Below are 26,251 nucleotides of genomic sequence, written 5' to 3' on the forward strand. Positions count from 1 at the left end.
ATGAATGCATGAAAGAATGAAAGGGATAAGGCTATTAATATGTGATGGTCTAATTATCTTTTACTCTTTTTAGGTAAATTAAAAATGAAACCTTGATGGGGATGAGGAAGGCTATCTATGGAAGAAAGAAATATGCCCTTCTCTAGCAAGTAAGTCCAAATAGGGAAATGGAAAGAGCTCTGGACCGTGGGTTAAAAGAACCAGGTTTTAGCCATGGTGCCACCCTTTCACCACTGTTAGCCTATAGGATAAATTGCTGAAATGATGGATCCTGGGGTTCAGGTTGAGTTGGGAGGCATATTAAAACAGGAAGAAGTTTGGAAAATACAGGCTGAAATAAAGATGAAGAGTAGGATCAGGAGGATTGAGAAAATGAGAGATATTAAGAATTACTGATCTCGAGAAATTTCAGAATTTGGAGTGTTGGCAGGAAGCAAAGTTTAAGATACTACCATACAAGTAAGTTGAAATGAAATGTAAACAAATGTTGCCAGGGTTGAAGGCTTTCATAAGCTGAGACCAAGATTGTTAGGTTTCAATGTGAATACTGAGGTGCCTAAATAAGAGCATAGCATGGGATAGAACGGAGAGAGAAACTGTGAACCATAATCACCCCTCTTCCATTTATTTAAAAATTAAGTCCAAAAGCTACCAAATTTTAAACAGTATAATTTATTTTTTGACATAAAATGTTGCTTATTTTTCAAAAGCATATTCCACAACCTTCTAAACATTTACTTTCTACACTTATTTCACAGCTTTTACTAAAAGCTTATGTCAATCTTCTTAGATAATATATCAACAAAATCCAAATAAACATTCTTTTGGCGCTTATGATTCCCAATTTTTACTTTTTTAGTTCTCAATTTTTATAGAACAATACTAGAGATCAAAAATATCTTTGGAAACTACCCTTATTCACTAAGAAAAATGTTCTTCACATCATTTATAAGTGAAGAGGTAACATTTTTCCTGAGATTTTTATTTGTTTTAGGTCAATTCGTATTTTAGCAAGCGCAATGCCACTGCTACTTTGTTGTTGTTGTATGCTGTCGACTCTTACTCATAGCGACCCTAACTGACAGAGTAGAACTGCCTCAGCGTGTTTCCTAGGCTGTACTCTTTGTAGGAGCAGACTGTCAGGTCTTTTCTCCTGAGGAGTGGCTAGTGGGTTCCAACCACTGACATTTTGGTTAGCAGCCAAGCACTTAACCATTGGACCATCAGGGCTCCATCACTGCTGTATAACAACTTATTTTCTATCTCTTATTTAACTGTAGTTAAGTAATTTCTTCTTACATTCTTATGATATGCAGATGACATAACCTTGCTTGCTGAAAGCAAAGAGGACTTGAAGCATTTACTGATGAAGATCAAAGACTACAGTTTCAGCATGGATTACACCTCAACATAGAGAAGACGAAAATTCTCACAACTGGACTAAGAAGCAACATCAAGACAAATGGAGAAAAGATTGAAGTTGTCTAGGATTTCATTTTACTTGGACCCACAATCAACGCCCATGGAAGGAGCAGCCAAGAAATCAAATGACATATTGCATTGGGCAAATCTGCTGCAAAAGACCGCTTTAAAGTGCTGACAAGCAAAGATGCCACTTTGAGGACTAAGGTGAGCCTGATCCAGGCCGTAGTATTTTCAGTCGCCTCATATGCATGCGAAAACTGGACAATGAATAAGGAAGACTGAAGAAGAATCGGTGTATCTGAATTATAGTACTGGCCAACAATATTGACTATACCATGGGCTCAGAAGAACGAACAAATCTGTCTTGCAAGAAGTATAGCCAGAACGCTTATTAGCAGCGAGGATGGTGAGACTTTGTTTCAAGTACTTTGGACATGTTATCAGAAGGGATCAGTCCCTGAAGAAGGACATCATGCTTGGTAAAGTAGAGGGCCAGCAAAAAAGAGGAAGACCCTCAATGAGATGGATTGACACAGTGGCTGCAACATTGGGCTCAAACTTGGCAACGCTGTGAGGATGGCAAGGACTGGGCAGAGTTTCACTCTGTTGCACACAGGGTTGCTATGAGTTGGATTGACTCGAAAGCACCAAAAAACAATTTCTTCTTATGTAAAGTCAGCTTTTAAAAACGGGTTTAATTCTTGAGTTAATAAGAAGACTTTGTTGGGTTCATTAAAAAAAAAAAAGTTGAGTCAGTCCAGCCTCCTGGCAGCCCCACATCTATCAGTGGAGAACTGTGCTCCACAGGGTTTTTGATGGCTGATTTTGGAGAAGCAGGTCACCAGGGCTTTCTTCCAAGGTACCGCTGGGTAGACTTAAACCTCCCAGGGACTTGTTACCTTCAGACCCCCTCTTCATTTGTGGGTCTTCCTCTTTAATCTCTCTTTTCTCTGGAGTAAAATCACTCCCTGTTCTTGTTAGCCCCTCTTTCTATTACTTATGAAGTTTCATTAATGCTTCAAATTCAGTTTTTCCTCTGAATTTCACTGTTAAGACTGATTTTTATTTATGGAGTCCTTAAATCTTTTAACTATGGTAAAATCACATCAAATAATTTTTCTATTACTCTTCATTCCTTCCCCCAAAAACTGAATAATTTTGATATAATCAACAAGGATATATAATAAGGGTACAACTAAGGATGCTTCAATCCTCTTCAGTGCCGCCTAATTTTAATGTTTCTTCCCAACACTCCTTAACCTGCTAAGAAACCCTCATTCAAGTTTTCCTTTTGTTATCTGGAAAATAAATCCATTATCTTTCTGTTGTAACCCAAATACAAATCCTTTACCAAATCATATCTGAATTAGTACAGTAGTCATTAAACTGGTGGTATTCCTCTCTATTGCCTTTCTCCCTAGTAACAGTACACTGTAACTGGATTCATAACTTGAAAAAATCATTACGCTACTCCTTATACAAAAACACACAGTAGTCCAAACTCCTTAATCTGAGCATTCATGGCTTCCATAGTGATACAGTCTGCCTCCACTTTATCCAATTAACCTTCATTACAAACACATATCTTAGATTGAGCTGTTTCTGCTACCTATCCCTATCCCCACCTCAGCATCAATCAAATACCATCCAGCCTTTACAGTTCATGACAGGCCGCAATTCGCTCTTGAAGATATCTCTGACTACTGTGATCCATACTAACCTCTTTTTCCCATTACCTCTCCCAGAACCATTTTCAGAGATCTCTCAGTATGGCATTTGATTACATTCTGACTTGTAATTGTTCTTTATTTAATGAGTTTCTTATTGTGCCAAATAGATATTATGTAACCTCAGGGCAGGGACCAAGGCTTATACTTTTTTTTATGTCTCCTACTGTTTTGGAAAGGAGCCCTGGTGGTATGAGGGTTAAGTGCTCGGCTGCTAATCAAACCCACCAGTGGCTCCTTAGGAGAAAAAACCTGGTGATCTGCTCTGTAAATATTACAGCCTTGGAAATCCTATGGGGCAGTTCTACTTTGTCCTATCAGGTTGATATGAGTTGGAATTGACTCGATGGTACACAAAGACAACAACAGAAGTGTTTTGGTGCATTCAGGTCATGTAGTAAGTATTCAATAAAAATACTTTAATAGAGGCGGGGCCAAGATGGCGGAGTAGTCAGGCGTTTCCAGTGATACCTCTTACAACAAAGACCTGAAAAAGCAAGTGAAACAATTATATTTATGACAAGCTAGGAGCCTGAACATCAAAGGCAAAGTTAGAAAACGGACTGAGTAGCAGGGGGAGACAGAGAGGGTTTAAAAGCGGAGAGGAGTTGCTGGACCTGAGTTGCCGGGAACCCTCAGGTACCATTCCCTGGAGCAACAGTGACAGGCTGGTGGTAGCGTTCAGGCCACAGTTTTCTTAGGAGAAACAGCCAGCCACCCTGCCTACTCACACCTCCAGAACCAGAGAAGGGCAGTGCTCTCAGCAAAAGCTAAGTACTTGAGTGTATTTTACCACGTCCCTAGCCCCCAAGCCAGATTCAGTGGCTGTTGATCTCCCTGGGACTGAGGTAGGCTCTGCTGAGCACTCTGAGTCATTCTCCCAGCCTTGGAGAAGGAATAAATTTACAATTTGAGGAAAAGATAATCTGCCAGCTCCACTAAGCTGAGGGGCTCAGGTTAGAAGCGGCTCCTGTCCAGGCATAAATGGTCCATGGACTTTGAATACCTTTCCCTACTTCATGGACCTGTGTGGGCCTATTTCAGGAGAACAGACCCTTGTTGGGAGACTGTAACTATTTCAGCTGTGCAGTGGAGAGGTGGGTGTTTGATGTTTGACACCGCTTTGCCTATTAAACAGTGTCCTTACCTACCCACAACAAGGGGCTAAGGGCTGGTGGCTCCACTCAGGTCACCCAGCCACCCAAAGCAGGGGTCCAAGGATAACTGGCACCTCCCAGTCCTTACAACCAAAAGCACTGGGTGCCCATGGTCTGTCTGCAGAACCCACCCATATGTGCACTCTAGAGAACAGGGACATGCTTTCCTCACAGACACTCAGGGGATGGTTGTCAGCCCCCTGCCTTGTTCAGAGTGTGACCCCCTGCTGCAACCAGATACCGGTACCTACACCAATTACCCTGCCCCTCTAAGACCACAGGACAGAGACAGAGCCTGTACCACATACTTGATGACCAGCTACCTGGACGCCTGAGCTGAATCTATACAAGAAGGGTGAATGGACTCCTAGGCCGATACACCTGATAACATTCTAGCCATCTGGTTACAGGATGTTAGAGCTTCAAAGGTGAAAATAATCAAGCTAGCTCACTCAAGCAACCTATTTGGAACTATGAAAACAAAACAGAGCAAGAAGCTAGGATACAGTAAGCAAAAATAAAATAAACTAATACAGTAACTTATAGATGGCTTGGAGACAACAGTCAATATCAAATCACAAAAAGCAGCAGACGATGATCACTTCAACAAGCTCTCAAAACAAAGAATCAAGGGATATTCTTGATGAAGGTGCCTTCTTGGAATTACCAGATGCAGAATACAAAAGATTAATATATAGAACTCTTTAAGACATTAGGAACACGATCAGGCAATACGCAGAACAAGCCAAGAAACACACAGATAAAACAGCTGAAGAAATTAAAAAGGTTATTCAAGAACATAATGAAAAATTTGATAATCTTCAAGAATCCACAGAGAGACAGCAATAGGAAATTCAGAAGATTAACAATAAAATTACAGAAGAAGACAACTCAATAGAAAGTCAGAGGAGCAGAACTGAGCAAGTGGAAGGCAGAATTAGTGAGACTGAAGATAAGGCACTTGGCACCAATATATTTGAAGAAAAATCACATAAAAGAATTAAAAAAATGAAGAAACCCTAAGAATCATGTGGGACTCTATCAAGAGAAATAACCTATGAGTGATTGGAGTACCAGAACAGAGAGGGGTAATAGAAAATACACAGAGAATTGTTGAAGATTTGTTGGCAGAAAACATTCCTGATATTGAGAAAGATGAGAAGATATCTATCCAAGATGCTCATCGAACTCCACATAAGGTAGATCTTAAAACAAAGTCACCAAGACATATTATAATCAAACTTGCTAAAACCAAAGATAAAAACAGAATTTTAAGAGCATCTAGGGATAAACGAAAAGTCACCTATAAAGGACAGTCAATAAGAATAAGCTTGGACTACTCGGCAGAAACCATGCAGACAAGAAGGCAATGGGATGACTTACATAAAGCCCTGAAGGAAAAAAACTGCCAATCAAGAATCTTAAATCCAGCAAAACTGTCTCTCAAATATGAAGGTAAAATTAGGACATTTCCAGATAAAGAGAAGTTTAGGGAATTCATAAAAACCAAACCAAAACTACAAGAAATACTAAAGGGAGTTCTCTGGTTAGAAAATCAATGATGTAGATGTCAATCCAAGACTAGAACACTGGACAGAGCAATCAGATATCAACCCAGATGGGGGGGGGACCACAAAAATAAATCAAGATAAAAAAACGCTCAGAATAGGGAAACAGCGATGTCATTATGTACAAGACAACATTAAAACAATAAAGAGGGACTAAGAAATGTAGTCATAGATCTTTCATATGGAGAGGAAGACAAGGCGATATAAAGAAATAAAAGTTAGGGTTAAACTTAAAAAAAAAAGGGTAAATATTAAGGTAACCACAAAGGAGACTAACAATCCTACTTGTCAAAATAAAATACACAAAAAAATAGAGGCACAGCAGAAACAAAATCAACAACAATAAATAAGAGGAAAAGATAATAGATAAAGATAAACTACTCGGCATAAAAAATTAAGTGGGAAAAAGAAATTGTCAACGACACACAAAAAAAGACATCAAAATGACATACCTATCCATAATTACACTGAATGCAAATGGACTAAATGCACCAATAAAGAGACAGAGAGTGGCGGAATGGATAAAAAAAACATGATCCATCTATATGCTGCCTACAAGAGACACACCTTAGACTTAGAGACAAAAACAAACTAAAACTCAAAGGATGGAAAAAATATATCAACCAAACAACAATCGAAAAAAAGGGCAGGAGTGGCAATATTAATTTCTGACAAAATAGACTTTAATGTTAAATCCACCACAAAGGATAAGGAGGGATACTATATAATGATTAAAGGGACAATATACCAGGAGGATATAACCATATTAAGTATTTATGCACTCAATGACAGGGCTGCAAGATACATAAAACAAACTCTAACAGCATTGAAAAGTGAGATAGACAGCTCCACAATTACAGTAGGAGACTTCAACAGACCACTTCTGGTGAAGGACAGAAATCCAGAAAGAAGCTAAATAAAGAAACCAAAGATCTAAATACCACAATCAACCAACTTGACCTCATAGACATATACAGAACACTCCACCCAACAGCAACCAAGTATACTTTCTTTTCCAACCCAGATTGAACATTCTCTAGAATAGACCACATATTAAGTCACAAAGCAAGTCTTAGCAGAATCCAAAACATTGAAATATTACAAAGTATCTTCTCTAACCATAATGCCATAAAAGTAGAAATCCATAACAGAAAAAGCAGGGAAAAGAAATCAAACACTTGGAAACTGAATAAGACCCTGCTCAAAAAGGACTGGATTATAGAAGACATGAAGGATGGAATAAAGAAATTCATAGAATCCAATGAAAATGAAAACACTTTCTATCAGAAACTTTGGGACAAAGCAAAACCAGTGCTCAGAGATCAATTTATATCAATAAATGTACACATATAAAAAGAAGGGCCAAAATTAAAGAATTATCCCTACAACTTGAACAAATAGAAAGAGAGCAACAAAAGAAACTCTCGAGCACCAGAAGAAAGCAAATAATAAAAATTGGAGGAGCATTAAATGAAATAGAGAACAGAAAAACCATTGAAAGAGCTGGTTCTTTGAAAAAAAAAAAAAATTGATAAATTGGCCAAACTGACAAAAGAAAAAAAGGAGAGGAAGCAAATAACCCAAATAAGAAATGAGATGGGCGATACTATAACAGACCCAACTGAAATTAAAAGAATCATATCAAATTACTATGAAAAATTGTACTTGAACAAATTTGAAAACCTAGAAGAAATGGATGAATTTCTAGAAACATACTACTTACCTAAACTAACACAAACAGAGGTAGAACAACTAAATAAATCCATAACAAAAGAAGAGATCGAAAAGGTAATCAAAAAAGTCTCAACAAAAGAAAAGCCCTGGCACAGACAGCTTCATTGCAGAATTCTACCAAATTTTCAGAGAAGAATTAACACCACTACTGCTAAGGGTATTTCAGAGCACAGACAAAGATGGAATACTCCCAAACTCATTCTATGAACACACCATATCCCTGATACCAAAACCAGGTAAAGACACCACAAAAAAGGAAAATTACGGACCTATATCCCTCATGAACTTAGATGCAAAAATCCTCAACAAAGTTCTAGCCAATAGAATTCAAGAACATATCAAAAAAATAATTCACCACGACCAAGGGGGATTCATACCAGGTATGCGGGGATGGTTCAACATTAGAAAAACAATTAATGTAATCCATCATACAAATAAAACAAAAGACAAGAACCACATGATCTTATCAATTGACGAAAAGGCATTTGACAAAGTTCAATACTCATTCATGATAAAAACTCTCAGCAAAATAGGAATAGAAGGAAAATTCCTCAACATAAACCCCAAAATAAACATAATAAAGGGCATTTATACAAAGCCAACAGCCAATATCATCCTAAATGGAGTGAGTCTGAAAGCATTCCCTTTGAAAACAGGAACCAGACAAGGGTGCCCTTTATCACCATTCTTAGTCAACATTGTGCTGGTGGTCCTAGCCAGAGCAATTAGGCTAGATAAAGAACTAAAGGGCATCCGGGTTGGTAAGGAAGAAGTAAAAGTATCTCTATGTGCAGATGACATGATCCTATACATAGAAAACCCCAAAGAATTCTCAAGAAAACTACTGAAACTAACAGAAGAGTTCAGCAAAATTATCAGGATAGAAGATAAACATACAAAAATCAGTTGGATTCCTCTACACCAACAAAAAGAACATCGAAGGGGAAACCATCAAATTAATACCATTTACAGTAGTCCTCAAGAAGATAAAATACTTAGGAATAAATTTTACCAGAGATGTAAAAGACCTATGCAGAGAAAACTATAAGACACTACTGCAACAAACCAAAAGGGACCTATGTCAGTGGAAAAACATACCTTGCTCACACACAGGAAGACTTAACATTTTAAAAATGTCTATTCTACCAAAAGTGATCTATAGATACAATGCAATTCTGACCCAAATTCCAAGGACATTTTTAATGAGATGGAGAAACAAATCACCAACTTCTTATGGAAGGGAAAGAGGCCCTGGATAAGCAAAGCATCACTGAAAAAGAAGTACAAAGTGGGAGGCCTCAATCTACCTGATTTTAGAACCTATTATACTGCCACAGTAGTCAAAATAGCCCGGTACTGGTACAACAACAGATACATAGACCAATGGAACAGAATTGAGGATCTGAACATAAATCCATCCACATATGAGCAGCTGATATTTGAGAAAGGCCCAAAGCCAGTTAAATGGGGAAAACCAAAAAAAAACAAAACAAAGCAAAAACACCAAACCCACTGCCATCGAGTCGATTCCGACTCATAGCCACCCTATGGGACAGAGTAGAACTGAAGAGTTTCCAAGGGGCGCCTGGCAGATTTGAACTGCCAACCTCCTGGTTAGCAGTGGTAGCGTTTAACCACTACACCACCAGGGTTTCCAATGGGGAAAAGACAGTCTATTTAAGAAATGGTACTGGATATTGAGTGAAATTAGTCGGTTGCAAAAGGCATAACTGGATACCCACCTACAAAAAAAGAAAACAAGACCCATACCTCACACCATGCACAAAAGCTAACTCAAAATGGATCAAAGACCTAAATATAAAACCTAAAACAGTAAAGATCATGGAAGAAAAATAGGAACAATGCTAGGAGCCCTAACACATGGCATGAACAGTATATAAAACATTACTAACAATGCAGAAGAGAAACTAGATAACTGGGAGCTCCTAAATATCAAACACCTATGCTCATCCAAAGACTTCACCAAAAGAGTAAAAAAGATTACCTGCAGACTGGGAAAACGTTTTTAGCTATGACATTTCTGATCAGTGCCTGATCTCTAAAATCTACATGATATTGCAAAAACTCAACTATAAAAACACAAATAACCCAATTAAAAAAAGGGCAAAGGGTATGAACAGGCATTTCACTAAAGAAGACATTCAGGTAGCTAACAGATACATGAGGAAATGCTCATGATCATTAGCCATTAGAGAAATGCAAATCAAAACTACAATGAGATTCCATCTCACTCCAACAAGGCTAGCATTAATCCAAAAAAGACAAAACAATAAATGTTGGGGAGGTTGAGGAGATACTGGAACACTTATACACTGATAGTGGGAACGTAAAACGGTACAACCATTTTGGAAATGGATTTGGCGCTTCCTTAAAAAACTAGAAATAGAACTACCATACAATCCAGCAATCCTATCCCTTGGAATATATCCTAGAGAAATAAGAGCCTTTACACGAACAGATACATGCACACCCATGCTCATTGCAGCACTATCTACAATAGCAAAAAGATGGAAAGAACCAAGGTGCCCATCAGTGGATGAATGGATAAATAAATTATGGTATATTCACACAATGGAATACTACACATCGATAAAGAACAATGATGAATCCATGAAACATTTCATAATATGGAGGAACCTGGAAGGCATTAACCTGAGTGAAATTAGTCGGTTGCAAAAGGACAAATATTGTATGAGACCACTATTATAAGAACTCAAGAAATAGTTTAAACAGAGAAGAAAATATTCTTTGATGGTTACAAGAGGGGGAGGGAGGGAGGGAGAGGGGTTTTCACTAATTAGATAATAGATAAGAACTATTTTAGGTGAAGGGAAAGACAACACACCATAGAGGAGAGGTCAGCACAACTGGATTAAACCAATAGCAAAGAAGTTTCCTGAATAAACTGAACGGTTCGAAGGCCAGCGTAGCAAGGGTGGGGATTTGGAGACCATGGTTTCAGGGGGCATCCGAGTCAACTGGCATAATAAAATCTATTAAGAAAACATTCTGTATCCCACTTTGGTGGGTGACATTTGGGGTCTTAAACTCCAGCAAGTGGCCATCTAAGATACATCAATTGGTCTCAACCCATCTGGATCAAAGGAGAATGAAGAACAACAAAGACACAAGGTAATTATGAGCCCAAGAGACAGAAAGGGCCACATAAACCAGAGATTACATCAGCCTGACACCAGAAGAACTAGATGGTGCCTGGCTATAACTGATGACTGCCCTGATAGGGAACACAACAGAGAACCCCTGAGGGAGCAGAAGAGCAGTGGGATGCAGACCTCAAATTCTTGTAAAAAGACCAGACTTAATGGTCTGACTGAGACTAGAAGGGCCCCACAGGTCATGGTCCTCAGACCTTCTGTTAGCCCAAGACAGGAACCATTCTCAAAGCCAACTCTTCAGACAGGGTTTGGACTGGACTACGGGATAGAAGATGATTCTGGTGAGGAGTGAGCTTCTTGGATCAAGCAGACACATGAGACTGTGTGGGCAGCTCCTGTCTGGAGGGGAGATGAGAGGACAGAGAGGGTCAGAAGCTGGCCAAATGGTCACGAAAATAGAGAGTGGAAGGAAGGAGCATGCTGTCTTATTAGGGGGAGAGCAAGTAGGATTATATAGCAAGGTGTATATAAATTTTTGTATGAGAGCCCGACTTGATTTGTAAACTTTCACTTAAAGCACAATAAAAATTAAAAATATTTTCATACAATTTAATAACCTGATGGTTCTTCATTTTTCTATATTTGCATTGCTCATTTTATTCCTATGGTATTCTGTGTTAAATTTCTAGTAATTACTCTCTTAACCACGATAAACAATTTCATTAAATATACTATAGACATGTTAGTAAAAAACCTTAAAAAGGTTTAAAAAGGTATAGTTTATTTTCAAGCTGTTGTTATTTTTTAATTGTCGTCGAGGTGATTCCAACTCATGGCAACCCCATGTGTCTGGACATCTTCATATCATTTCTATAGCTTACATTATTTGCCAGGCATCCCTTTAAAGTGGATGTTGTCAGTTATCTGCCAGATATTAAGTTTGCTGATAATGGGCATTAAAAAAAAAAAGTCCAAAAGGTCCTATGGGTGTTAAATTTGTAGGGCTATAGCATCACTTTCCTCTATTTACTTTTATTTTGAAGAGCCACTGCTTTTGAGTTTAAAAAGTTTATTCCACATTTGACTTAGTTCTGAATGATCTATACTAATAGAAACACAACTAGAACGAAAGCTTAGTGGCCTTGCTATCTTTTGTTATAGGAAGACATGTCAAGTAGCTTCAGATTAAGCTATACTCTAACTTTCGGCAGTGACTTCGGGTTTATTTTTTTCACCTACTGTGAACTTACTCTGTAATTCCATTAAATTTACTGAAGGTACTTTAGTGACTTTTTGGCTTTAATGTGTGCCTTCAGTCTAAACTGTGTGATTAGCAGTAAAGCCTTGTTAAAATGGTTCATATTATTTTTACTCCATTCAATAAACCATGGTGTGTGTTATTGTTTACTTATATTCACAATCAGCTGAAAGGCCTGATAAAAAATTTAGAGACAAAAACTTACTTTTTATATGTTTTATGTGTGCCAGGAACTATGTTACATATTTTCGCATATAATTTTCACAGCAACCACTGGAAGTAGGTATTATTATCCTAATTTTACAAATTAGGATTCTACTGCTTACTACTTGAATAAGTAATAAGCAGTAGAATCCAAATTCGAACTTGCATCTTTCTGACCTGAAGGCCCACATGAAAATGTCCAACAGGCCATAACAAATATAGATTTGGACTTTAGGAGAGATCTGAACTAGAGACGGGAAGAAAAAAAAAAAACAACCCAAACCCATTGCTGTCAAGTTGATTCTGACTCATAGAGACCCTATAGGACAGAGCAGAATTGCCCCATAATTTCCAAGAAGCGCCTGGTGGATTTGAACTGCTGACCTTCTGGTTAGCGGACATAGCACTTAACCACTATGCCGCCAGAGATACGACTTGAAAACATCAGGCCAGAAGGAATAAGTTAAACCATGGGTATTAGTGGAAGTGATCTAGGGAGAGCATATAATGAGAAGTGCGGTGAAGGTTGAACCCATTATTTAAAAAGCAAGTAGAAGAAAATGAGTCTGATAGAAAATTATTCAAAACAGTGGGAGAAGAACAAACAAATCGGTACTACCAAAGCTGAGGCAAAAGTGTGTCAAGGAATGATGGCATGTAGTATAAAATATAGAAAGGCAAAGTAGGATGAACCAAAATTTCACTTGCTCTGTGAATCCTGAGGCAGAAAACAAACTGCTCTTTGCTGTGGCTCTAAATCACTTCATGTGGATTTCTGCTAAAGCAGTCATCTCATTCATCGTATCACTATTATGCCTTTTTGCGTCTATCATTCCAGGTTGAGGAGAAGTTACACAGTGGGAAGGGCTCAGTCTTACTCATTTTTATAACTACCTATTTTTTATTAGGTCCAGTTCACAGCCTCGTGTACTGGAAACGCTCAAATGCTTACTGAATGACTGGGCCCCGGGGAGCGGGGGGGGGAACCTAGTATCTAGTATTAAACAGGGTAGAAAGCAAAGACACCCTGCCCTCAGGATCAAAGTCAATACTTTGGCTGACTGGCTAAATTCCTGGCTCTTTGCCTTCCTGAACGTCATCCACCTGACAGAATCTTTTTGGCTTAGTTGGATTTCTGGTTCTGGCCCTCATGGCCATGCTTACCCTGTTTTATCTGTAGTTTTGAATGCTGTATTTAAGTGCTAAGTATTCCAAGGTTAATACTGAATGCTGAATGGGTGGGCAGGGGAGAAGTTTTTTTAATTTCAAACAAGTCACTGTAATAATAACAACTATTACTGGTAACTGTGACAATTACATTTATAGCCTAATTCTACCAGGATGGTATCACCTTTTCCTTCCACATATACATGTACACTTAACATGTATAAACAAAACAAAACAAAAAACCAAACTCATTGCTGTCAAGTGGATTCTGACTCATAGTGACCCTATAGGATGGAGTAGAATTGCCCCAAAGGGTTTCCAAGGCTTTAAGTCTTTACAGAAGCAGACTGCCACATCTTTCTTCCATAGAGGGGCTGGTGGGTTTGAACCACTGACATTTCAGTTAGCAGCCTAGCGCTTCAACAACTGTATCACCAGGGCTCCTAATTAACATGTATACATTTGGTAATAAAACTCAAATTTATTAAGTACTAATTTAACGATTGTATTATAAATATAGTACTATCTGTATTTTCATTTCAACTTATTTACCTGTATTTTCACTTCAACTTATTTATATATAACGATATAGCGCCTGTTGTGTTTCTGGACCTCCTGGAAGGTCAAGGTTCTTTCCTTATAGAACTTGGATTGATTCTACCTCTTCACCCCTATACACCCACTTTTTTGCATTCTACTAAACATTAAAGTAAAGACTGTTTTAAACTTCATTATATTAAGAGGCCACATAATCAGTTCTTTTTAAAAAATGTGAATATTCGATGTGCTAGAGAAATCCTAATGATCAAGCAGACTTCCTTCAATGGAGCACAGCATTTAAAAACTGTGTCCTTGGGAATTAGAGGCTTGCCTCATTTTATGCAGAACACTTATTCCTGAAAATCTGGGTGCAAATCAAACCAAACTAAACATACAGGGGAACGATGGCACTCAGTGATAAATCCTTTTTAAAGCTGTATCTTTCTGTAGTGTGAATAATTATCCTTCACCAATTTAGTAAGGCAAAATGGTGCAGCTCTGTGTTTGTCAAACTTAAAAATTCATGCCCCCTTCAGAGAAACATAAATCTCATGCCCTTTAAGTTTTTTATATGAAAAATTTCACATGTACACAAAAATAGAGACTATGAATGTCCATATACCCATCTTCCAGATTCAACAACTGTAAAGATTTTGATGTTTGCTTCATTTATTCCTTTTTTTATTGAAGTATTTTAAAACAAATTCCAGACATTGTCATCTCCCCCATGTACCTCAATATGAAACTCTAAAAAACATACATAACCACAATGTCAAACATTCCTGATTGTCCCTAAAAAATGTCTTTTTATACTTGATTTTCTGGGATGAGGATCCAAACAAGGTCTACATGTTACATTTAGTTGTTGGGTCTCTTAAGTAATTTTTCATCGAGAGCTGACCAGGTCAGCCTGACCATCTTTCTTTTTTCTCTCTTTTTTTTTTAATGCCACTTACTGACTTATATCCCCCATGTGTCTGTCAGTTTGTCATACTGTGGGGGCTTGCGTGTTGCTGTGATGCCGGAAGCTACGCCACCGGCATTCAGATACCAGCAGGGTCACCCATGGAGGATAGGTTTCAGCTGAGCTTCCAGACTAAGACAGACTAGGAAGAAGGACCCAGCAGTCTACTTCTGAAAAGCATTAGCCAGTGAAAACCGTACGAATAGCAGTGGAACGCTGTCTGATACCGTGCTGGAAGATAAGCCCCCCAAGTTGGAAGGCACTTCAAAGATGACTGGGGAAGAGCTGCCTCCTCAAAGTAGAGTCGACCTTAATGACGTGGATGGAGTAAATCTTTTGGGACCATCATTTGCTGATGTGGCACAACTCAGAAGAAACAGCTGCAAACACCCATTAATAATTGGACCCTGGAATGTGGGAAGTATGAATCTAGGAAAATTGGAAATCATCAAAAATGAAATGGAACGCATAAACATCGATATCCTAGGCATTAGTGAGCTGAAATGGATTGGTATTGGCCATTCTGAATCGGACAATCATATAGTCTACTATGCCGGGAATGACAATTCGGAGAGGAATGGTGTTGCATTCATCGTTCAAAAGAACGTTTCAAGATCCATCCTGAAGTACGCTGTCAGTGATAGGATAATATCCATACGCCTACAAGGAAGACCAGTTAATACAACTATTAAGCAAATTTACGCGCCAACCACTAGGGCCAAAGATGAAGAAATAGAAGATTTTTATCAGCTTCTGTAGTCTGAAATTGATCAAACATGCAATCAAGATGCATTCATAATTACTGGCGATTGGAATGAGAAAGATGGAAACAGATAAGAAGGATCAGTAGTTGGGAAATACAGCCTTGGTGATAGAAACAACGCCGGAGATCGAATGATAGAATTTTGCAAGACCAACGACTTCTTCATTGCAAATACCTTCTTTCACTGACATAAACGGCGACTAGACACATGGACGTCGCCAGATGGAACACACAGAAATCAAATGGACTACATCTGTGGAAAGAGACGACGGAAAAGCTCAATATCATCAGTCAGAACAAGGCCAGGGGCCGACTGTGGAACAGACCATCAATTGCTCATATGCAAGTTCAAGCTGAAACTGAAGAAAATCAGAGCAAGTCCACGAGAGCCAAAATACCACCTGAATTTAGAGGCCATCTGAAGAATAGATTTGACACATTGAACACTAGTGACCGAAGACCAGACGAGTTGTAGAATGACATCGAGGACATCATACATGAAGAAACAGGTCACTGAAAAGATAGGAAAGAAATAAAAGACCAAGATGGATGTCAGAGGAGACTCTGAAACTTGTTCTTGAGTGTGAAGCAGCTAAAGCAAAAGGAAGAATTGATGACATAAAAGAACTGAACTGAAGATTTCAAAGGGCCTCTCAAGAAGACAAAGTATTATAATGACATGTTCAAAGAGCTGGAGATGGAAAACCAAAAGGCAAGAATATGCTCGGCGTTTCTCAAACTGAAAGAACTGAAGAAAAAATTCAAGCCTCAAGTTGCAATAGTGAAGGATTCTATGGGGAAAATATTAAACGACGCAGGAAGCATCAAAAGAAGATGGAAGGAATACACGGAGGCATTATACCAAAAAGAATTAGTCAATGTTCAACCATCTCAAGAGGTGGCATATGATCAGGAACCGATGGTACTAAAGGAAGAAGTCCAAGCTGCTCTGAAGGCACTGGTGAAAAACAAGGCTCCAGGAATTGATGGAATATCAATTGAGATGTTTCAACAAACAGATGCAGCGCTGGAGGTGCTCACTCGTCTAGGCCAAGAAATATGGAAGACAGCTTCCTGGCCAACTGACTGGAAGAGATCCATATTTATGCCTATTCCCAAGAAAGGTGATCCAACCGAATGTCATTAATATCACACACAAGCAAAATTTTGCTGAAGATCATTCAAAAATGGCTGCAGCAGTATATCCACAGGGAACTGCCAGAAATTCAGGCTGGTTTCAGAAGAGGACGTGGAACCAGGGATACCATTGCTGATGTCAGATCTCTGAAAGCAGAGAATACCAGAAGGATGTTTACCTGTGTTTTATTGACTATGCAAAGGCATTCGACTGTGTGGATCATAACAAACCATTATGGATAACATTGCAAACAATGGGAATTCCAGAACACTTAATTGTACTCATGAGGAACTTACATAGATCAAGAGGCAGCTGTTGAGACAGAACAAGGGAATACTGGTTGGTTTAAAGCCAGGAAAGGTGTGCGTCAGAGTTGTATTCTTTCACCATACCTATTTAATCTGTGTGCTGAGCAAATAACACGAGAAGCTGGACTATATGAAGAAGAATGCGGCATCAGGATTGGAGGAAGACTCATTAACAACCTGTGTTATGCAGATGACACAACCTTGCTTGCTGAAAGTGAAGAGGACTTGAAGCACTTACTAGTGAAGATCAAAGACCACAGCCTACAGTATGGATTGCATCTCAACATGAAGAAAACAAAAATCCTCACAACTGGACCAGTGAGCAACATCTTGGTAAACGGAGAAAAGATTGAAGTTGTCAAGGATTTCCTTTTACTTAGATCCACAATCAACAACCATGGAAGTAGCAGTTGAGAAATCAAAAGACGCATTGCATTGGGTAAATCTGCTGCAAAGGACCTCTTCAAAGTGTTGAAGAGCAAAGATGTCACCCTGAAGACTAAGGTGCGCCTGATCCAAGCCATGGCATTTTCAATCGCGTCATATGCATGTGAAAGCTGGAGAGTGAATAAGGAAGACTGAAGAAGAATTGATGCCTTTGAATTGTGTGTTGGCGAAGAATATTGAATATACCACGGACTGCCAAAAGAACGAACAAATCTGTCTTGGAAGAAGTACACCCAGAATGCTCCTTGGAAGCAAGGATGGTGAGACTGCATCTTACATACTTTGGACATGTTGTCAGGAGGGATCAGTCCCCGGAGAAGGACGTCATGCTTGGCAGAGTGCAGGGTCAGTGGAAAGAGGAAGACCCTCAAAGAGGTGGATTGACACAGCAGCTGCAACAATGAGTTCAAGCATAACAATGATTGTAAGGATGGCGCAGGACTGAGCAGTGTTTCGTTCTGTTGTGCACAGGGTCGCTATGAGTCAGAACCAACTCGATGGCACTTAACAGCAACAACTGACTTATACAGAAATATAGTTGTTCAGTAGAATGTCCCACAGTCTGGATTTGTCAATTTACTTTCTTTTGATGTCATTTATATCATTATCACATGTATTTTTTTTTTTTGCAGGTTTTATTAGATTTGGGTTCAAGTTTTTTGGGCAAGAATACTTCATAGATAGTACTGTGTTTCCTACTCAGGCTGGGTCTTGAAGAATAGATGGTATTTCAGAGGGTCAGAGTGGAAGTATGTTTAAGAGGGTAAGGGTGAATATTACGGGCAAAATAAACCCATGGATAAAGGCATGGGTGGAAGTAGGTAAGTAAGTGTTCAAGGAAGGATCTATCTACTCTGGATACAGTGTTTCTAATACTGGTCATGGCACTTTATACACAGGGACCATCCCATTTGGCCTTGCTAAAATTAGGATTTCTAGGGATAGAGGCCCAGATACCTTTATTTTTATGAAGTTCCTGAGGAAGCCCAGATGCTCAGCCAGGCCAAAAATTCACTGGGCTGGAAAACAGGGCACATATAGTTTGTTCTTGCTCTGTCCTGTTTCAGGGATTTGGGGCATGACTATAACAACTTCTTCTCAGTGACGTCTCAGCTGACTACTCTATCTAAAATAATCAACCCATTTTATTCCTTAGCACTTAACCTGCCATTATCTTACTTATCTGTTTGTATACGTGTTTTTGGTATGCTTCCCTCATTAGAATGTACGCTCCAAAATGGCATGGACTTTGTCTTGTTTATTGTGGTAATTCTGATACCTAGAAGAGGCCTGGGTTTGTAGAAGATGCATATTAAATATTCACAAAATGAATGTATAAATTTGGCAGATTTAAGAAATTGTTTTTGAAGTAGTCTTATAAAAAATGGAGAGAAAATAATAAAATTAGTCCTTAAGCTTGTCCTCACCAAGATCAGTATAGCAAGTACCTCCTTTGAGAATTCTTCTTTGTCACTTGGGATAGTTTGCTATATGATAGCTCATGTCACTTTATTGGTTAACAGGAAAAATTTGTAGCAGCATTTCATAGAAGATAACTGCAACTCTGAACATCTATCTAATCAGTTCAATAATAATTTCCAAATGAACTTAATGGACTATTAAATCAGTAATTAGAATGAAATCAAATTTTGCTAGGCTGCAAAAGATGTCAAAATTCTGTATGCTCAGAGTAAAATATTCTTAAATTAAAATTTTATTTAATTAATGTTCCTCAGAGAAATATATTTTAAAATCAAAATTTTATTTAATTAGGGTTCCCATAATCTATACTGAAATTTATTTGTACCCTGCTGACTTATAAAAATATAGGCAGTTAACAACAAAACACTCAGCAAAGAAAATGATTTAAAGCAGTAGGAAAAAAATTATGAATAAAGTGAAAAAACTTTTATATAAGTAGCTTTGTGGGGTGCTTGAATACATTCTTTCCTTTCACCCATACTTTTGTGAGTTAAAGTTAATGGATTTCTATTGCATTCCTGTTGTCACTACTGCCAAATGCTTTCCTATGGATGAGGCAGATACCTGGTTATTTAAGGAGCTGGATAAATGGGCCAAGACAGCTCTCCCTATCCTCAATTCACCAGGGAACGTTTGAGAATTCCACCTGACATGAGGACAGCACTGTGCTCTTAAACAATCTGCAGTTTGATCCGATTGTTCCCTAGTGGGGGAGGTAGGCCACAGCTCACTCAAGAGTCATTGATTGGATTAACAGCCTAATTCCCAACAGATGAATAGAATACTGATGTCTTGTCAGTCCAGATCACAAAAGGAAAACACAATCTGCTTCTACAGCTCAGAGACTTAACCCTCTATTTACCCTGAAGCTAAAATTTCAGTTTTGAGTGCTGTAATTTCTTCAGAACTATTTGCCTATAAATAAAAGCAAATGTGGTTTATTAACCATCCACACACTTTTATCCTTCTTTAGAGTAATTTAAAAAAATGTTTAAAGACATGGGAAGATTTTTACTCCCATCTTTACTACCCATATCAGTCTTGCTACCTAAATTCTTTCCTGGGTTTCCTAAAGAAATATTAAATAAGCTGTTTTCTTTGGGGGCCCAATGAAATAGGATATAGCCAAAGAAAAATAACAAAGCCCATAAATTCAAAGATAAAACTATTTTGAGCTATTTTTCTGGCAGAAGTGACTGATTTCATCAAAGGGAATGAATGAGTTTACTAAAGGGAATAGATTCTCAATAGATGTTAGCTTTGGTTTATCTCCCTACCTCACCTCTACCTTCCAACCCTCCTGTGATTTAGTATCTTTTGTGTATGGCTGTATAACTAAGAATCAAATAAAAAAGGTCTTGTTTCTGACACAGTTTTTAAAAATAACACCTCATTCAAGTCATCTATGAATTAGAATTCAATAATAAAAATATATGCAATGTCATCTACGAATAGTGAAGCAAAGATGCAATATTCCAGACAGCTTTAATAATACTTTATTTTGTATACCTTTCTGCCTATATACTGCCAATGCAATGAGAAAGACCAATTTTCGTCAGTTGTGGGTAAAAACAATGATGGTAGTAGCTAATATTTACTGTTTACTGCACTAAGCAAGTTACCACCTGTGATCTCATTTAATCCACCCAACAACCTAAGAAGTAGGTATTCAATTTTCTCATTTCATAAATGAAGAAACTGAGGCTTAGTTAGGTTAAGCAACTTGTCCAAGGTCACATGATTTGTACGTAGCAGAGTCAGAACTTATAACAGGTCTCTAGCTCCAAAGCGCACGTTCTTAAGCTACTGGAATTCCATGGATCTCTGTATATATCTTCATATTTACATGGAGACTTTCAGTATTCTGGGATGTTAAAATTAATATTCAGTCTTCTCTTAGAGTCTGTTATTTGTTCTTTTAGGAAAATAGCTCTATATGCATGAGTGTCATATTCTGACTTTCCTTTTTCTTCAGGACAATTCTTCAAGCATCTCACGATAGCCCCATAAAATTGTGGTTGTTGTGTGCTGCTCAGTTGACTCTAACTCATAGCAAACCTACAGGACAAAGGAGAACTGCTCCATATGGTTTCCTGGGCTGAAGTCTTTACAGGGGCAGATAGCCAGGTCTTTTCTCTCATGGAGCAGCTGGTGGGTTCGAACTGTCAACCTTTCCGTTAGCAGCTGAGCACTTAACTGTCGTGCCACCAGGGCTCCTTTCCCCCTAAAGTTAGCCATGTTAAAAACAGAAATCATTATCTTTCTTGCTCATGGCTTTGGAGTCATATTCAACTTCTACTTCTTTTATTTATCTCTTACACTGTCTTTCACCAAATGATGTTGATGCAATTTTCCTTCAGTACTGCATCTCTGAATCTTTCTTTTTCCACAGTAAGAGCCTGTTAATCAGGTCCTAACCTCTTAATGCACTTACTTCTATAAGAGCACCCTAATAATTTAGCTGGTCTCCCAACCTTTTGCAGGAATTGTCCTAAGCATGTCACTCTTCTACTTAAAATTTTGAAGCATATTATGATTGTCTTTCAAGTCAAATAAAATTTTTTAACTGTGGATTTCCCTAGCTTTAAATAGAGTTTGGCATATTGTTATGATTTTAAAAATTAATATTATATATACAGGAAGTTTAGATCAGCTCAGATCTGAGAACATATTATATAATGAATAATCCCAGTGAACTGAGTGCCGTCGAGTCGATTCCGCGGCTTATATTATTAGTTATTGTAATATCACGTATTAGATAATAACCCAATTCCTTATGGCAGTATAACATATACTTCTATAAGAGACATTACATCAAAGGACATTTTTGAAAAATAACAATTACTGGGAAAAGAAGATTAAGGTTTTTTGTCCGACTAGGGAAAAAAGCTCAATTAATACCAATTTAAAAATTGTTCACGAAGTATGAATGCCTTAAAAGATCTGTGGTTATACTACCTAGCCTCTCGTGGGAACCCTGGTGGAATAGTGGTTAAGTGCTATGGTTGCTAACCAAAAGGTTGGCAGTTCGAATCCACTAGGCGTTCCTTGGAAACTCCATGGAGCAGTTCTACTCTGTCTGTTGGAATTGACTTGACGGCATAGGCCTTTCTTGATTCAGACATAGTTTTACTTCTTTTAAGAAGCAAAAATTTATATTTGTATATCATTTTACAGAATACTTTCACATATATTGTACCAATTTACTTGAAACTAACCCTGAAGTAAATATGCCAGGCATTAGCAGCTCCATTTTATGAATCAGGAAACTGAAGTTCAGCAACGTTAAATGATTTGTCCAAAATTACATAGCAAGCCAAACGAGAGAATCAGGACTTAAGCCTACACAAATGGAGTGAGAAAAGAAATGGCAGGTTTTGAGATTTTGATGTCTAATTCCCACTCCTAGAGTACAAGGAAGGATTATAGTTGCATTCGGATAATAAAACATTAGTTATTAATGTTTTGACGAACGAAGGTTCCTACCTCCACCCCAAATATGTTGTCAATGTTCATTTAGCTAGGCATGAAGAAATCCAATTAAGGGGGGAAAGACCAACCTCAGTAATTAAAAATGGAAATGTTATAGTAAAATAAAACAATCAAAAACAAGTGTTTTAGAAGATACAAATATCATGATCACATTCTGAATCAGGGCAGTCCTGCCAGAAGCCCATAGGAGGATGAGCCCCAAATCTTTCCTGCCCTCAGGATCTGAAAGAAGGGGCAACAGAGTACATGAAGAAACAGAACTGCTTCCCTGCATGTCTCCAAGAAGCACTTTCATGGTGACCAGTGACTTGGTGCTTTAAAGTCAGCAGACAGAGAGGATCTGAATATTTCATAGGATCTCATGATTCTTTATTCTTTCATACTCTGTGAACTCTTAAACTCACAGGAAATTTTTATATGAGCACGTAGAAATCTTTGTTCTAGATACCCTGGTCAGGCATAAAGTTAACTGACAATGCTGGAAACCATGGCAGGCATGTTCCCTAATCTATCTGTAAAATACAACAGCCTGAAAGGCATATATCATTTTTAATAATATTCAGAGATTTCCACATTTCTAGATGTCTACAATGTTTGATTCCTATCATGTAATACAATCACAAAAACAGCATTTTAGCAGATATTCTAAAATAATTCATATGTATCAAGCAGAAACCAAAAACCCAAATCAAAACAAATCAGGAAAACCAAAATAACAACTTTAATAACAAGGAAAATCAAATCAATGGTATATCCTTTGGGGTTACAAACATATACTTGTCTGATGGTGGAAACCAGGTTAAAGATGAGGACTTGGACAGTTGTACCACGAAACTAGCAGACTGCAGGTTTTATAAATACATACAGAAATAATTAAAATATAAGGGGTTTAGTGGGATTAATCTCCTTTAAATAATCTCTGCCACAAAGCCTGTAAAGACACTGCTGGCACCAGGCCCACGTCAGACCAGCTGTCGGATATCAGAGCAGCAGAGAGATTAACTGCTACCACTTCTGCACTGACCTCCTTGATACAGCCTTCTCTGGACTCCATCTTCAGTAACTTACTGCGCCATGGGGAATGCTTAGCATAGTACCTTGTACAAAGTGGAGTACTGTCATTTAAGTTGACTTACCTATCCTCAGCTGAGGAGGGAAGGGAGCAAGACAGAAAACTGGTGCTGCAAGGGGATCACAAAATGCAGGGCTCAGAGAACACTAGGGAATTGCAGGAGGGCTCTGGAGAAGTGCTGATTACCTGATTCCATTCATTTAACCCATGGCAATTTCAAAGTCACCATTCATTATTTTCAAACTGAGTTTTAAGTAATGCAGATAGTACCCTTACTCCCAAAGGAAGCACAAGGCAACTGATAACTCTTTAAAAACAGTAACATTTATTTTGCTTCACAGCTAGCCATAAAATTCAACAAATATTTTTAAAGGTGACAGTGCCAATGCATAAAACGAGAATACTTACAATAAAGAGCATTTTTTCAGTCAGATTTTTTTTAGCCCCTCTGTATCTCTATTGGAGCCCTGGTGGTGCAGTGGTTAAGGGCTTGGCTACTAACCAAAAGGTTGGACGTTCCAATCCATCAGCTGCTCCTCAGAAACCCTATGGGGCAGCTCTACTCTGTCCTATAGGGTTGCTATGAGTTGGCAAAGGGTTTTGTTTTTTTTCTGGTATTCCCAGACTTTAAAAGGAAGCCATTAAACAAACATAAAACCAATAGCTTTGACGATGACATGAAATCAGTGTATTTAAAAGTCCTTTTAAAAATACAAAGTGTTACGCAAATATGTTGTTATTCATATTATTTTATGAAAAGGGTTTATTAGGATGGAACTTAGTTGGATAGATGGAAGAAAACAGAAGTGTGAAGTAGAAGAACATTATGAATCACTACAAAGTGTGAGATGTTGTAAGAACGAATATACATGTACTTATTATTATCATATGCAGTCTTCCACAAGAAGAAAATGAGACTGGTTCCTGGACCACTTCTTTAAATAAGGTCTATTCAAGGCTCCTACGCCCTTTTTATTTGAGTTTTGAATCTCTGACTTCTGGTTAAGTCAACAAACCTCTCTCTGCTATAATTTCTTCTTGTCAAATAACAGCCATGTTTTGTTTATTTCACAAGTGCATTTTAATGACAGGTGAATAAATATTCTAGAGTAAAAGCAGACTATTACATCAAATCTAAGTATTTCAAAGTAAATACTGCTATAGCTAGAAAATGAACTATTCTGGATAACACAATTACCATTTTTCCTACACAAGAATGACTGGTTTTCAAAGAATCAGAATACGTAACATAATTTACTTTTTTTTAATGAGTAAGAAGGTGCTTTGGGTTTTTACATGGTTAGAGGTCAGAAGTATTTATTAAAAAGAAAATTTTTGATACCAGGATACCATAAACAACAGCTTCATTCTACTATTATGCAATTTGTCACAGAAAACTTGTGTTCAGTCTCTCTTCTTTTAAATAATACACAGGGGTCCATAATTTTCTCTCCTGTACCACCTCTAAAATGGAAGTTCTGTCTTCGTGTTTTTCCTCCCTTCAGACTGGGTTTTGGAAACTGCCAATGAGGGGGCCAAACGTCAAATAAATGCTTGTCTGCTTAAGACTATATTGACATCCATCAATTTATACCCACTGGTGCTCTCAAATGTTAACATCTTTCAGATTAAATGATTTGATTCAAATTTTGAACCAGTGATGGAGAAGTGAATTTCTTTTTTCACACTCCCTCCTTCCTGCCCTCCCCTCCCCCCCCCAGCTGCAGACCAGCAGCATCAATATCACCTGGTAACTTGTTAGAAATGCATTCTTACGCTCCACCCCAGACCTAGGGAAACAAACTCTTTGGTGGGACCCAGCAGTCTGTTTAACAAGCCCCAGGTGATTCTGATGCCAGCTAACACTTTGGAACCACCAACCTAGGAGCCCTGGTGGTGCAGCGGTTAAGAGCTCAGGATACTAACCAAAAGGTGGCAGTTCAAATCCACCAGCCACTCCTTGGAAACCCTGTGGGGCAGTTCTGCTGTGTTCTTTCGGGTTGCTATGACTTGAAGTCCACAGGTTTGGTTTGGTTATGGCCCTATGCTATTAGTTTCTCTGTAAAGGAGCACCATCTTTTGGACAAAGAGAAGTAAATATTAACCCCGGGGGGCAGAAATTAAACATGACAAAAAGTTTACTAAAATATTATTTTAAACGATTTATCCCTTTTGCCTCAATTTTTAAATTTAAACATACTTGACAGGATTTCTTTTCATCTTCCAGTGAAAGGCTGCCCATCAGAGACCATTATAGTCTGCGGCACTGTTTTTATAGTTCTATAACATAAGCTGACATTTATTGGAGCTTCACATAAGATTTTTCCATCAACGGATGTGTTGGAAGAGCAATAACCAAGTATGCTGTGTTGGGCAAATACCTACACATCAGGACACTTTTCAAAGCCATCAGGCAAAGGGGGTCAGTTGAATTTTTTTTACTGCACAGGCTAATGCTTTAAGAGTGTCTTGATGGAATCAAGGAAATTGGATTGTCCCCCCATTTGCTGGGCTAAAACAAGCCTTTTTTTATTTATCCCATTAGAGGAACACAAGAGAAACCTTTTAAATGTCACTAAAAATTTCCCTGCATTGCAAAACCTAGTCAAAGGGTTTTAATTTTCTCGGAGAACTATTAAGTAATGCAGTATGTCAAGGTTTAATAAAT

At 38.1% G+C, this 26,251-nt stretch overlaps 1 protein-coding gene across 1 annotated transcript in view; it reads right to left on the bottom strand.

Annotated features, from left to right (window-relative positions):
- Nucleotides 1-26,251, bottom strand: part of ACBD6 (acyl-CoA binding domain containing 6) — a 290,459-nt gene that overhangs the window by 65,776 nt on the left and 198,432 nt on the right. The window lies entirely within an intron of this gene.

The sequence above is a fragment of the Elephas maximus genome, chromosome 24, assembly GCF_024166365.1.
Source record: "Elephas maximus indicus isolate mEleMax1 chromosome 24, mEleMax1 primary haplotype, whole genome shotgun sequence".
Classification (NCBI taxonomy): domain Eukaryota; kingdom Metazoa; phylum Chordata; class Mammalia; order Proboscidea; family Elephantidae; genus Elephas; species Elephas maximus.